Source organism: Staurois parvus, unplaced genomic scaffold (assembly GCF_062004578.1).
Source record: "Staurois parvus isolate SC_StPar_1 unplaced genomic scaffold, SC_StPar_1.0 ptg000320l, whole genome shotgun sequence".
Taxonomy (NCBI): domain Eukaryota; kingdom Metazoa; phylum Chordata; class Amphibia; order Anura; family Ranidae; genus Staurois; species Staurois parvus.
This window is the reverse complement of record NW_028318116.1, coordinates 103,536-118,712: the sequence shown is the minus strand read 5'-3', so window position 1 is coordinate 118,712 and position 15,177 is coordinate 103,536. Positions and strand designations below refer to the sequence as shown.

The 15,177-nt window shown below is 45.3% G+C and overlaps 1 protein-coding gene across 1 annotated transcript in view; it reads right to left on the bottom strand.

Annotated features, from left to right (window-relative positions):
- Positions 1 to 12,388, bottom strand: part of LOC149457448 (struthiocalcin-2-like) — a 56,270-nt gene extending 43,882 nt beyond the window's left edge. The window contains exon 1 of the mRNA XM_089683661.1: positions 12,301 to 12,388. The gene's annotated coding sequence lies outside the window, so the exon portion shown is untranslated. The remainder of the gene's footprint in view (positions 1 to 12,300) is intronic.
- Positions 12,389 to 15,177: the final 2,789 nt, after the last annotated feature.

Genomic DNA, 15,177 nt, shown 5'->3' with positions numbered 1-15,177 from the left:
AATCAAAAACCGTTACCCCCTGCCGTTGGTACCAGAATTATTCCAGAGTTTAAAGGCGGCAGTGGTGTTCACAAAACTGGACTTAAGGGGAGCGTACAACCTGGTTCGCATAAGGGAGGGGGACGAGTGGAAAACGGCATTCCGCACCCGCTTCGGCCACTTCGAGTATCTGGTCATGCCGTTCGGTCTGTGCAATGCACCCGCCACCTTCCAACACTTTGTGAACGACATTTTTAGGGATTTCCTGGATGTCTTTGTTATAGTCTACTTAGACGATATTTTGATTTTTTCACCTTCTCTGGGGGAGCACAGGGTTCACGTAGCAAAGGTATTAGGGCGGTTGCGGCAGCATGGCTTATACGCCAAAGCTGACAAATGTTGCTTTGAACAGTCTAGTATTACTTTTCTGGGTCTGATTATCTCCACCGCGGGGGTCGCGATGGACCCTCAGAAAGTCTCTGCAATACTGGATTGGCCTGAACCCACAGACAGGAAGGGCGTCCAACGGTTTGTCGGGTTCGCAAACTTTTACCGCAAGTTCATCAAGAACTTCTCGGGTCTGGTCTCCCCCATTACTCAGCTAACCAAGCTTGGAACTCGATTCAGGTGGACGCCAGAGGCGCAGGAAGCTTTTGAAGCTTTGAAGAAACTATTCACTTCGGCACCCATCCTGGGTCACCCCGATGCCGCCTTACCCTACATCTTGGAGGTAGATGCGTCAGAGAATGCGGTAGGTTCCATCCTGTCCCAGCGAAAGGGCACCAGGGAATTGCTCCACCCTGTGGCATTCTTCTCACGGAAACTCACCCCGGCGGAAAGGAACTACGATATCGGTGATCGTGAACTTCTGGCGATTAAGACAGCGTTAGAGGAATGGAGGTACCTGCTGGAAGGTGCCTCACACCCCATCTTAATATTTACGGATCATAAGAATCTGGAGTACCTGAGGACCGCCAAATGCTTACGCCCACGACAGGCGAGATGGGCACTGTTCTTCTCAAGATTCAATTTCCACATTACATACAGGCCGGGATCAAAGAATACGAAGCCAGATGCGTTGTCACGAATGTACGAGGACGCCAAGGAGGCCCCAGCGCCCGACACTATCCTGTCTTCAGGAAACTTCTTGGCGCTCCAGACGGACCTTCGTTCCAAGATAATGGAGGCGTCCACGGCCTTATCCATCCCAGCCGGGGTGCCCCTCCAGAACAAAGGGGGACTCCTGTGGAAGGGAGATCGGATTATGGTGCCAGAGGGAATCCGAACTCTGGTCTTGGGCCATTGCCATGACCACCCGATGGCAGGGCACTTTGGGTCGGCCAAGACCTTAGAGCTCCTCCGACGCTCCTTCTGGTGGCCGGACATGGCAAAAGACTGCAAACACTACGTCAACTCCTGCATCACCTGCCAGAGGAACAAACCATCAAGGTGCAAGGCTTGGGGTCTTCTGCGGCCTTTACCAATTCCCGAACGGCCTTGGCAGAAAATTTCGATGGACTTCATAGTCGAGCTCCCACCTTCACGGGACCACACAGCAATTCTTGTGGCCGTGGACCGTTTATCTAAGATGGCCCACTTTATACCATTAAGGAAGACTCCGTCGGCAGCCGAAACTGCGCGAGTATTCATTCGAGAGATTGTAAGACTGCACGGGGTCCCTGAAGACATCGTCTCTGACCGAGGGGTTCAGTTTACCTCAAGATTTTGGAGGGCTCTGTGTAAAGCTCTGAACATCCAACTGTCCCTCTCTTCTGCATTTCACCCTCAGTCCAACGGACAGACCGAGAGAACCAACCAGACTCTGGAGCAGTACCTGCGCTGCTATACATCTTTTGCCCAGGATGACTGGATACCACTTCTACCCTTGGCGGAATTCGCGTACAACAACGCGTGCCATTCGGCAACGGGGCAGTCCCCGTTCTTCTCCAATTGTGGGTTTCACCCTACCTTCCTCCCAGACTTGGTCCCGGAATGCCCAATTCCGGCAACGCAGGATACATTGACGTTCTTCTCCTCGAACAACAAGAAGCTACAGGAAGCCCTAATTCGGGCCCAAGATGACTACAAGAGGGCATTCAACAAGAGACGAAGGGGAGATCTGGTGTTGCGACCCGGTGAGAAGGTTTGGTTGTCTACTTCTAACTTAAGGATGCTTTGCCCTTCAAAGAAATTAGGCCCTAAATTTATAGGACCCTTTTGCGTTAAGCGGATGGTCAACGAGGTGGCCTACGAACTTGTCCTCCCTGACACACTCAAGATCCACCCAGTCTTCCATGTGTCCCTGCTGAAGCCAGTAGTCCCGGATACCTTCCCTGAACGAGAATCTGGGCCTCCGCAGGCCATATCGGTAGAAGGGGAAGAGGAATTTGAGGTGGAATCAATCTTGAAGTGCCGAAGGAGGGGGGGCCAGACCCAATTCCTAATCAAATGGAAGGGCTATGGCCCTGAGGATAATTCTTGGGAACCTGCCCATAATGTCCATGCACCTAGACTTGTCCGGAGGTTCTTTCGCGATCACCCGTGGTGGAGAGATCGGGTGGGCATCCGGAGGTTGCCCGTAGGGGGGGGGGCAATGTCAGGGATCCCCTCGGTCTCCGCCGCGATGGTCCCGGCGCAGGCGCAGTGTGCCGCCCTGTGCTGGGACTCGAGCATTAGGTCCGGGCCGGCCGCGGCGTTCGAGTTCGCGCATGCGCAGTAGAAGCCGCGGCCACCCGCTGGGCACCAATGGCAGCGCAGGGCGGGATATTTAAATGGCCCTGAGCTGTCATTCAGTGCCTTCTGGTCTTACCTGTATCCTGTATCTGCGAACCTGTGAATAGTAAGTTGCTGACCCGGATTGTGCTTGACCTTGCTGTATTTCTCCTGCCCTGACCCTTGCTTTGCCTGACCTCTCTCTTGAATGCCCCCTATTGGATCTGACCTGCTGTTGCTGACCTGGCGTGTGATCCGACTATTCTCTGCCCGCTGCCTTGTACCATACCGTCCTCCCTGTTACCGACCCGGCTTGTCTGACCCCGCACCTGCTCAGCCATCCATCCATCCATCCGTCCATCCCTCCCAGTGGGGTCTCCTGACCTCCTCATATCAGGCTCTTCCCCGCAGGAGCCCTCGGCGAATACCACTACCACTAACGGGTTTGCCCAGTAGCCACGACCTGGTCTCGGGGGGCTCCAAGTCCATCCCCACCATCAGGGGCCCTGGTGAACAAGTCCCCTGGGACTTAGACTCCGTGCTCTGGAAACACCTATTTAGTGGAGTGCTAGTGGTACCGCCGGGCGGTCCCTTACAGTACCAGACTATTTGTGATGACAACAAGATTGCTCCTTCGGTCGAAGACAAGGAGTTTATCAAGATTATGAAAGAGGAGTTCTTCAAGGACAACTCCAACAGTTGGGTAGCTCCATTACCCTTTCGTGTACCAAGGCTTACTCTCCCTAACAATCGAGAACAAGCTTTAGCCAGATTTGCAGCACTTAAGAGAACTCTACGCAACAAACCTGAGATGCAAGAGCACTTTCTAGCATTCATGCAGAAGATTCTAGATAACCATCATGCCGAGCCAGCACCAGACCTTGAAGAAGGTGAAAAATGCTGGTACCTTCCATCCTTTGGAATCTACCATCCTCGTAAACCGGGGCAAATCAGAATCGTCTTTGACTCAAGCGCTCAGTTCAAGGGAACTTCTTTAAACAACGTTCTTCTAACGGGTCCAAATCTAACGAACAACCTTGTAGGAGTGTTGATACGGTTCAGGAAGGAACCCATTGCCGTGACAGCTGACATCCAACAGATGTTCCACTGTTTCGTAGTCAAAGAAGACCACAGAAATTATCTCAGATTCTTGTGGCACCGCAACAATGACATTAATGATCAGGTGATAGATTATCGCATGAGAGTCCATGTCTTTGGCAATAGTCCATCTCCTGCCGTGGCAACTTATGGACTGAGAAGAACAGCACAGGAAGGTGAAAAGGAATTTGGATTTGCCACCAGGCAATTCATTGAGAGAGATTTCTATGTAGATGATGGTCTGAAATCCTTCCCAACACCTGAAGAAGCCATCAATCTGATAAAAGGAACTCAACAGCTCCTGTTGACTGCTAACTTAAGGCTTCATAAGATCGCATCTAATAGCAGTGAAGTAATGAAGGCTTTTAATCCAGAAGATCATGCTAAAGATTTAAAGGATTTGGATTTGGGAGTAGATGCCCTACCCATGCAAAGGAGTCTCGGTCTTCTCTGGAATGTAACTTCAGATGCATTCACCTTTCAGGTCTCTGACACCAAGAAGCCATTCACCAGACGAGGAGTCCTGTCAACTGTCAATAGCCTTTACGATCCCCTAGGCTTCGTGACTCCAGTTACCGTCCAAGGGAGATCCATACTTCATCAGCTTACTGAGAGAGTGACAGATTGGGATGCCCCTCTGCCAGCAGACCTACTACCTAAATGGGAGAAATGGAGAGACTCCTTGAAGGTATTGGAAGAACTTTATATCCCACGCTGCTATTCACTTACTTCAACTTCAAGAAGTCAGAGGAAAGAGATTCATATCTTTTGTGATGCGTCCACCGAGGCTATAGTGGCCGTGGCTTATCTCAAGATCATAGATCCCTCCGGGAGATCCCATGTCGGGTTTCTTCTAGGAAGAGCCAAGTTAGCTCTAAAACTGGCTCACACTATTCCAAGATTAGAATTGTGTGGAGCAACCCTAGCTGTCGAAGTTGCAGAATTCCTGCAAAACGAAATGGACACTGAAATTGATCAGGTAAAGTACTACACTGACAGCAAGGTTGTACTTGGCTACATATGCAACAGTGTAAGAAGGTTCTATGTGTACGTGGCTAACAGGGTAGAACGAATAAGAAAAATCAGTAGACCTGAACAATGGAACTATGTCCCGACTGGTTTGAATCCCGCCGACATTGCCACGAGGTCAGTGCCAGCAGCTGTCCTCACACAAACCATTTGGTTTACAGGACCCAAGTTTTTAACAGCCCAGTCTTCTACAAACTCAGAAGAAGATATCGATTTCTACCTGGTGGATCCAGACACTGATCAGGAAATCCGCCCTGAAGTTATAACATTGAGTTCTAACATCTGCTCAAGAAGAAACTTGGAGGTAAGACGTTTTGAACGTTTCTCTTCTTGGAAAAGATTGGTGAAGACTATAGCAAGATTGAGTCACATTGCACAGATTTTCCGCAAGTCCAACCAGACATCGTCTTGTCATGGATGGCACACCTGCAAGGAGTCACCCAATGCGTTAGAGTATGAGAAGGCAGAGTTATTTATCATACGTCGTGTGCAAGAAGAAGTCTTTGCAGAAGAGATTAAGTGTTTGAGAAGCAATAGACCAGTCTCAAAGGGTAGCCCACTATTCAAGCTGAACCCAATAATCGACAATGAAGGCATGCTTAGAGTTGGGGGACGACTGAATAAGTCAAGCCTGCTAAGAAGGGAACAGAACCCTTTGATAGTACCAAGAAACCACCATTTGGCAACCTTGATTATCTGGCATTACCATGAGAGAGTCAGACATCAAGGAAGACACTATACCGAAGGTGCTATTAGAGTTGCAGGGTTCTGGATAATTGGAGTGAAAAGACAAATAGCCACGATTATTCATAACTGTGTCAAATGTCAGAAGTTAAGAGGTAGATAGCAGTATCAACAGATGGCTGACCTACCTGCAGACAGACTGAGTGAAGATGCACCCTTTGCATATGTTGGGATTGATGTGTTTGGACCATGGATAGTAATGACCAGAAGAACTCGTGGTGGTGAAGTCAACAGCAAAAGATGGGCTGTAATGTTCACTTGCTTAAGTGTAAGAGCTGTACATATCGAAGTGATTGAGTCAATGGACACTTCAAGTTTTATCAACGCTCTAAGGAAATTTATTGCTCTAAGAGGTCCTGTGAAGTTGTTGAGATCAGATTGTGGAACTAATTTCATTGGTGCTTGCAGAGAGTTACAGATAGACCAACAACAAGTTGGAAATTATTTGAGTGATCAAGGCTGCGTATGGAAATTCAACCCACCACACTCTTCGCACATGGGCGGAGCATGGGAACGCATGATTGGGATGGCAAGGCGCATACTGGACTCAATGTTGCTTGACGTAAGTTCTTCACGCCTTACCCATGAGGTGCTCACCACATTCCTTGCTGAGCAGCAATAATCAACTCAAGACCATTGACTGCCGTATCTACAGACCCAGAATTTCTGACTATCTTAACTCCAGCTACATTATTGAGCAGGAAGATTGGACAGATTCAAGCGCCAAAGGGTATTTTCGATGAAAAGGATGTATATAAACGTCAGTGGAGATACGCTCAATACCTTGCAGATCGTTTCTGGGACAGATGTAGGAAGGAATACCTCACACTTCTCCAAGGACTTAAAAAGTGGCAAACCCAGAAGCCCAACTTAAAGGAAGGGGACCTAGTCCTGCTAAAAGACCAGAAAACTCACCGGATCCAGTGGCCAGTTGGACTTATTACAAAAGCCATTGCCAGTGATGATGGAAGAGTCCGATGTGTGGAAGTCAGGATCGTTAAGGACGGAGACTCAAAACCTTCTTCAGACCAGTCACTGAGATTGTCCTAATTATGCCTGCTTCTAGTAATTCTGATTCAGTGTTATGTGAGGGAGTCACTTAAGACCTCTAATGTAGCTAACTTGCAGAATTGAGAAGGTTAGATAGTATTTTACTGTATGCAATGTTAATAGTATTTTAAAAGGAAGAAAATAATTGTGTAGTGGTATCTCTCGATACCAGACGGGGAGTGTGCTGCCACGCAGCTTTACTGTTTAGCAGTTGTTATTTACATGTTATATTATAATGTTATTTGGTATCATCCACACACCCCTGCTGTTTCTGACTAGTTGGTTGCTTCCACCTTCATTTCCTGTTGTAACACCATTTTTGTTTAGTGGTTATCAAGATACTGTAGAGTGAGGAGGCTATGTACATCACTGGAAATTTACCTATGAAAACACCTTTATGTTCATACCTTTGTTACCTTGAAGCATAAAGAAGCTTTGGAAAACACCTCTGAAGTTGTTATTCATTGAGTAAACTATCTGTTAAGGCGATCATTCAACTTGCTGCACACATTCTGACAGACCGGGTCTAAACGAATCTCGCCACAAGTACAACCGATGCCAAGACAGAACACTATATTGCCAAAAGAATTGGGGCACCCCTCCAAATCACTAGATTCAGGTGTTCCAATCACCTCTATGGCCACAGGTGTATAAAATCAAGCACCTAGGCATGCAGACTGCTTCTACAAACATTTGTGAGAGAATGGATTGCTCAGTGAATTCAAGCACGGTACCGTGATAGGTTGCCACCTGTGCAATAACTCCGTCTGTAAAATTTCCTTGCTACTAAATATTCCACAGACAACTGTTAGTGGTATTGCAACAAAGTGGAATAAACTGGGAACAACAGCAACTCAGCCATAAAGTGGCATGCTGAAGCGCACAGTGTGCAGAAGTTGCCAACTGTCCGCAGAGACAATAGCTAAAGATCTCCAAACTTGGTGTGTCCTTGAGATTAGCACAACAACAGTGCGTAGAGAGCTTCATGGAATCGGTTTCCATGGCCGAGCAGCTGCATCCAAGCCTTACATCACCAAGTGCAATTCAAAGCATCGGATGCAGTGGTGTAAAGCACGCTGCCACTGGACTCTAGAGCAGTGGAGACGTATTCTCTGGAGTTAGGAATCATACTTCTCTGGCAATCTGATGGATGTGTCTGGGTTTGGCGGTTGCCAGGAGAACGGTACTTGCCTGACTGCATTGTGCCAAGTGTGAAGTTTTGTAGAGGGGGGATTATGGTGTGGGGTTGTTTTACAGAGGTTGGGCTTGGCCCCTTAGTTCCAGTGAAGGGAACTCTTAAGGCATCAGCATACCAAGACATTTTGGACAATTTCATACTCCCTGTTTTGTGGGATCAATTCGGGGATGGCCCCTTCCTGTTCCAACATGACTGTGCACCAGTGCACAAAGCAAGGTCCATAAAGACATGGATGAGGGAGTTTGGGGTGGAGTAACTTGACTGGTCTGCACAGAGTCCTGGCCTCCTATAGAACACCTTTGGGATGAATTAGAGCAGAGACTGCGAGCCAGACCTTCTCGTCCAACATCAGTGCCTGACCTCATAAATGCACTTCTGGAAGAATGGTCAAACATTCCCATAGACACCCTCCTAAACCTTGTGGACAGCCTTCCCAGCAGAGCTGAAGCTGTTATAGCTGCAAATGGTGGGCCACCTCAATATTGAACCCTAGGGACTAAGACTGGAATGCCATTGAAGTTCATGTGCGTTTAAAGGCAGGCGTCCCAATGCATTTGGTAATTTAGTGTATACATACACACATACAGTATATATATATATATATATATATATATATACACACACACACACATATATATATATATATATATATATATATATATATATATATATATATATATATATACACACACACAGTGTATGTGTATATATATATATATATATATATATCGTAACTTGCACACTCACTCCTTACCCAAGCTAAGAACTGACCTTCAGCCACAACTCCAGGAAGAGCAATCTAAAGAGAATAATTTCATCGACACTGCTTGAGGTGATTGTAGCTGTATTAGTGCACTTGCGACAGAAACAATTGAGTACTGTCCGTGATACTTGAAATTTCCTTTAAGAACTAAAATATTGAGGTCTTCCATAGTGTGGTCTGGTTGTGCAAAATGGTGTCCCACAGGTGTGCAAAAGTCATCTTCTTTATGTTCCTTGCTGGTATCTCTGTGCAAATTCATCCTTGTTTGCAACTTCTGTCCTGTTTCGCCAACACTAACATTCTAACATTTAACATTCTGCTAAAACTTTGTAGTAGTACTGCCTGGACCTTGAAGAAGGGGACATACCCCGAAAGCTTGTCCTCAAAATTGTATGTTAGTGCAAATAAAAAAAGTATCACGTCAGTACTCAATTGTTTCTCTACACTGCTTAAAACCTGACTGAGAACATCGACTACTTTAAGAGATCCATCGCCCTATACCTTTCTTCTACTTCCAAGGTTTTTATTGCTGTCTTTGCAATACTTTCCAAAGCACTGACCAGAAACAAGTATGCACAAAGGATAGTCAGAGAAAAGGTCAGGAGCCCTGATCAGGGTACACGTTCCAGATCAATGACTCAAATAATTAAAGCCAGAGGGCCCATGTGACCGCCAGGCAACCAGTATTTTTAAATGGAGCCATCAGCAATGGCTGCCTCTGTGACTACTTATGACAGATCTCCACCAAGTAAGCCCTAAAGTGCTTTATTATGCAGTGGAGTCACTAATAACACCTACAGAATGTTCACTTCTGTACAAAAACTGAGATGATTCACAGTTTGTGGTTTCCTGTAAGTTGCCATGTCAAGCAAAATGGGTGAAGGGAAGACTTTGTATAAAAAGGAAGTCAGCTATCCATTGGAAAATATCACTCTCCACTGTGCCCACCACAATTTTCTTCTCTTATAACAGTCATGTAAGACACACATTTTTACCACCCTGCCTTAGGCTGCAAAGGCAGTGGATTGGGGTGAACACATGCCACAACGCTTTGCATCACTGTGCGGCAAAAATATGGGTGGACACTACCACCCTCCAAACGCAACCTGTTCACCTGAATAGGCCACATCGCAATCACCCCATAACCACTTGCACAAGGTTGTGGCTCAGTGGTGCAGGTCCTTGTGGGTAAAACACAGAAATCCTCCTAGCTGCCTGTAAAATGCCCTCTCAAGAATGATCCACTGCAGATATCTCTTCAGTGGGCTAACGCTAGTGTTAACAGTCCTTACTGTCCAGATGACAACGGTTTTACCAAACATAAATAAACGTGTTTTTAGTTGATTTTGGGGAAGGTAGAACCCCTGTCAGCTTTGTATTTGTGTCCCTGTAAGAGGAAGCCTCACAAATGAAGCCCTGATTATCTGTTTAAACCCCAACACTCATCTAATCCTTCCCCACTCTGTCCAAAACTAAAAAAAATCATTTTGGCTAGACATACACTTAAACCAGGGGTCTCCAAACTTTCTAAACAAAGGGCCAGATTACTGTCATTCAGACTTTAGAGGGCTGGACTCGGGCAAGTGGGAGTAGAAACTTGGGCAAGTGGCATCAGGGGGAGTAAATAAGGCCCCATTGTTGGTGTTATTGGGAGGAATTGTGCCCCATCGTTAATGTCAATGGGAGGAATTGTGCCCTGACATTGGAAGAAATAGTGCCCTAAGGTTGAATTCAGTAGGAGGAATAGTGCCCCATCATTGATGTCATTGGGAGGAGTTGTGCCCCAACGTTGAAGTCAGTGGGAGGAATAGTGCCCCAACGTTGAAGTCAATGGGAGGAATAGTGCCCCAATGTTGAAGTCAGTGGGAGGAATAGTGCCCCAACATTGAAGTCAGTGGGAGGAATAGTACCCCATCATTAATGTCAGTGGAAGGAATAGTGCCCCTTCGTTGAAGTCAGTGGAAGGAATAGTGCCCCAACGTTGAAGTCAGTGAGAGGAATAGTGCCCCAACGTTGTAGTCAGCAGGAGGAATAGTGCCCCAACGTTGAAGTCAGTGGGAGGAATAGTGCCCCAACGTTGTAGTCAGCAGGAGGAATAGTGCCCCAATGTTGAAGTCAGTGGGAGGAATAGTGCCCCAACGTTGTAGTCAGCGGGAGGAATAGTGCCCCAATGTTGAAGTCAGTGGTACAGTGGTACAGATTTGTGGTTTTGCTAGCAGCAGCCAGTCTAACTGATTAGTCCTCTGCGCAAGCTACAATTACACACTTTTTTTTTATTATGAACCATGGTTTGAAAATTTGGTCACTTCAGTATAGCAACCAAACGGAGTTTAGATGGTCTACAACTGCCTTTTTTAACCTTTTCAACACCGAGGAACCCTTAAAATAACTTTCTGGGCTCAGGGAACCCCCCAACTGCTCCCCCTTAAGCTGCAAAGGCAGAGGATTGGGGTGAACACACGCAGTGACGCTTTGCATCACTGTGCGGCAAAATAAATGGGTGGGCACTACCTTTTTTAACCTTTCCATAGTTATATGGTTAGTCTGGCTGAAAAAAGAGAAAGGTTGATCCAGTTCAACCATAAAAAAAAAAAAAAAAAATTATAATCCTATACCCACAGTTGATCCAGATTAAGGCAAAAAAAACCCAGCAAAGCATGATCCAATTTGCTCCTGCAGGGAAAAAAATTCCTTCCTGATCCCCCAAGAGGCAATCAGATATTCCCTGGATAAACTTTACTTATAAATGTTAGTATCCAGTTATATTCTGTCTATCTAAGAAACAATCCAGGACTTTTTTAAAGCAATCTACTGAGCTGGCCAGAATCAACTCTTGAGGGAGTCTATTCCATTTTCACAGCTCTCAATGTGAAGAAACCTTTCCATGTTTGGAGATTAAATTTCTTTTCCTCCAGACATAAAGAGTGCCCCCTTGTCCTCTATGATGACCTCAGGGTGAATAGCTCTACACCGAGTTCACTACATGAACCACTGATGTATTTACACATGGTGATCATATTCCCCCTTAATCTCCTCTTCTCAAGAGAGAATAAATTAAGTTCCTCTAATCTTTCCTCATAGCTGAGCTCCTCCATGCCTCTTATCAGTTTGGTTGCCCTTCTCTGTACTTTCTCCAGTTCCCCAATGTTCTTTTTGTGAATTGGTGCCCAAAACTGAATTGCATATTCCAGATGAGGTATTACTAATGATTTGTACTGGGGTAATATGATATCTCTCTCTCTTTCTGGAGTCTATACCTCTTTTAATACAAGAGGATTTTGCTCGCTTTAGAAACCACAACTTGGCATTGCATGCCATTATTAAGCTTGTGATCTACCAGAACTCCCAGATCCTTCTCCACCATTGATTCCCCCAGTTGTACCCCCCCTAGTATGTATGATGCATGCATAACACTGAGGAACCATTGAAATAACTTTCTGGCTCAGAGAACTCCAGCTAAAAATGATTATATCTACAACTCATGGTCAGTGGGAAGTATGCTCCTTACACTTGTGGTCATTAGGAAGGATTATCCCCCTACAGACAACTAAAAAGTTCAATGGTGTCAGTGGGAACTTTTCTGAGAGGCAAACATTGCTCATTGCTCAAAGAACCCCTAACAACCTCTGGTGGAACCCTGGTTGAGAAACTCTGGTCTACAATGACTTTGCTCTGAGGTCCTGTCTCATAGTCTTACACCTTTACAGTAATGAATAGAGTTACATACCTGTAAGTGTTGTCCCAATGCCTCCTTTCCAGTAACAGGCAAGACCTTTATATATCTGCAGAACTGGTTCGAAGGTGCAGCAATATACCAACAATGAGATTGATGTTGTCTTTACTCTGAATATATAAGTTGTAAAAAGACTTACACACCCACTGCGCAAACACAAGTGTGTGACAAGTCACCCTTCTACCTGGTCACTGACACTTGTATGTGCATTCTGCTGGCACACAACTGGGAACTTGGGCAATGTATGGGTAGATATGCCACGACTGACTCAACCTCTAACATATGACAACACAAGGGGTGTAATAGGATGGACATTCAAGTAGATTTTTATAACATGATTTAGCATTGCTGAAAAATTGATCAGACAATGGTAACTCAAGTTTAAAAAAAAAAAATTCACTTAATAAAAAGAATTCTTTCATTTTGCAAATTATTGGGGGTGTAATGTTAGCCACAACTACAGAAAAAGAAGTTAAAAAATATAAAAAAAATAGAATTGTGAGTTACATTACTAGAGGGATCAGCTATGCGGGGAAGGAGGTCCTGATTCTATCCTATAGAGCTTGAGATAGATCCTATTGAAAATACACAGTAAAAATTTGGGGAACTCATTTAAAAAAAGATATTGATAAGCTGCAGTAAGTCCAGAGACAACAAAAATGGTGCTGTAGGAGACTATGAGAAAGTAATATGTACATCTTCAAGGAGAGAAGAGAAAGGGGCATAGCTACAAATGTTGGGTTGAAAAAAGGCACAAGCCTACTGAGTTCAACCAACAGAAAAATGAATAAATAAATTGAAAATCCCCATATAAAAAACCTATAACCACTGTTCATCCAAAGGAAGTAAAAAAAACCATTCAAACCCCCCAACAGAGGCAAAATTATTTCTTCCCGATTTCCTAAATCTATAAGATATTCCCTAGATCAGCAATTTGTGGTGTTATGACCTATAAATGTCAATATCGAGTTATAATATTCTTTATACTTACTATATATATTTATACATGTTGATCATATGAATGCCTCTTCTCAGCAGAGAATACATTCTGTTCAGCTAATCTTTCTGCATAGCTGAGCTCCTGCATGCCTCCTATCAGTTCTGTACTCTTTCCTATTGGGAATGAGCTGAATGCTATCCTCCAAGCCAGATCCCCAGTGTTAATCACTCTTCCACTGTCCACACACCCCCACACCAGACACACCACAAATGGTAGCTTGCCATCACCCAACAGTTTATCCGCAGAACGGTCTGCTGGGACACCACACACACACAGATCTCAGAAAATACAAAAAATACAAAAAGAGACACACAATTGACTATTCACTATAAAATAAAAGGGAATAAAAACAGAAATAAAACTGTTACCAAGATTTATCCTGCGACTGGAGCAAGTCAGAGAAAGTACACGATCCGTTAGTCAATAGGACGGGCTCCATACAAATCACAATGTCCATACCTCAAGTCCTCAATTTATGGGAATATGGACGTAAGCTGGACATTAGTCCTTGGTCAATCAACCCTGGGGGGTGTTCCTGTACCAGCCCACAGGACATTCTGGGTACTGACATGCCCAAAGTTGATTGGACCAGGAACGGTTTGAGTCACCAAGTCAGGGATTGAATTTCCGACACCAGCGCATCAGTCCGATCGCGACAGTACCAATCACTGTTCAGCTGTCGCAATCCAGCACCACATAACCATTTCCTGCATTTTTCTGGCATTCTACATAGGTCACAAATACAATTTTACATTCAGATGTAGCCCACAGAGTGCCCAATCAGAAGGAAGTATTTTCATCTCTCTGCAACTAATATTTTAGCTTTTATGAGAGATGAAATCTATTCCTTTGATCTGTGTACATAATTTGTAGCTCCCAGACAGATCAGGGCCCCCCTGGTCTCCTGCAGCCGAAACGTCTGGCGTTCCTCCTATAAACTTCAGGAAGGTGGCAAAGTCTGATTATATATACAGTATATATAGACAAATCTTATTGGCACTTAGGTGTCACTTCCAGTCTAGAAGCTGCTCTGTCTTTTCAGATGCTAATGGGTGAGCACATGTCTCTGAATACCTATGACTGAATATTTCTTTAATAACAAGGTATGAAACTAAATTTACAATTACATATTGCTACAGATCACATCTCAGTCCAATCACTTGAATCCCACATCTACGTTACACCACCCCTGCCCGCAGACTCCCACAACCACTGGGCCAGGTTTGTGGGGAAGAGGCCCTTGTCCCCATTAGAATGGGGACACTGCTCCAATGCTGAGGACATGTGGCCTGGTAGGCCGAAGGGAGGGAGACGCTCAATTGTTCCCCCCTTTCCTGCCCTGCCAAGCCCGTGCTCAGATCAAGGGTCTGAAAGGAATTTAGGGGGGACCCCACACTTTTCCCCCATTTTTGGGGGGTGGGGTTCCCCTTAAAAGTCCTGCCAGGCCTAAAGGGCTTTTAGGGGGAACCCCATGCACTTTTTTTTTGTTACTGTGGGGTCTCGCCTAACCTTCCTACCAGACCTAAAGGGTCTCGAATGGATTAGAGGTAGGGAACCCTTTGCTGCTTTTTGTTTTTAATAAAAAAGGCAGTCCTGCTGCAGCAGGTTCAATACATTGTAAGGTAGTTTAATGTGACCCCCCAGGCATAATATTTAAAGTAATGTCTACTAGATTGTAAGCTCCAAGGAGCAGGGCCCTCGAACCCCTCGTGTATCGCACTGTATTGTTATTGTACTGTCTCATGTATTGTCTCCCAATGTAATGTACAGCGCTGAGCGAACTGTTGGCGCTATATATATATGTCACGGTCGCCCGATTGCCACCCTCAACATGCGACAATCGCACGACCGTGACCAACAATAATACGTCA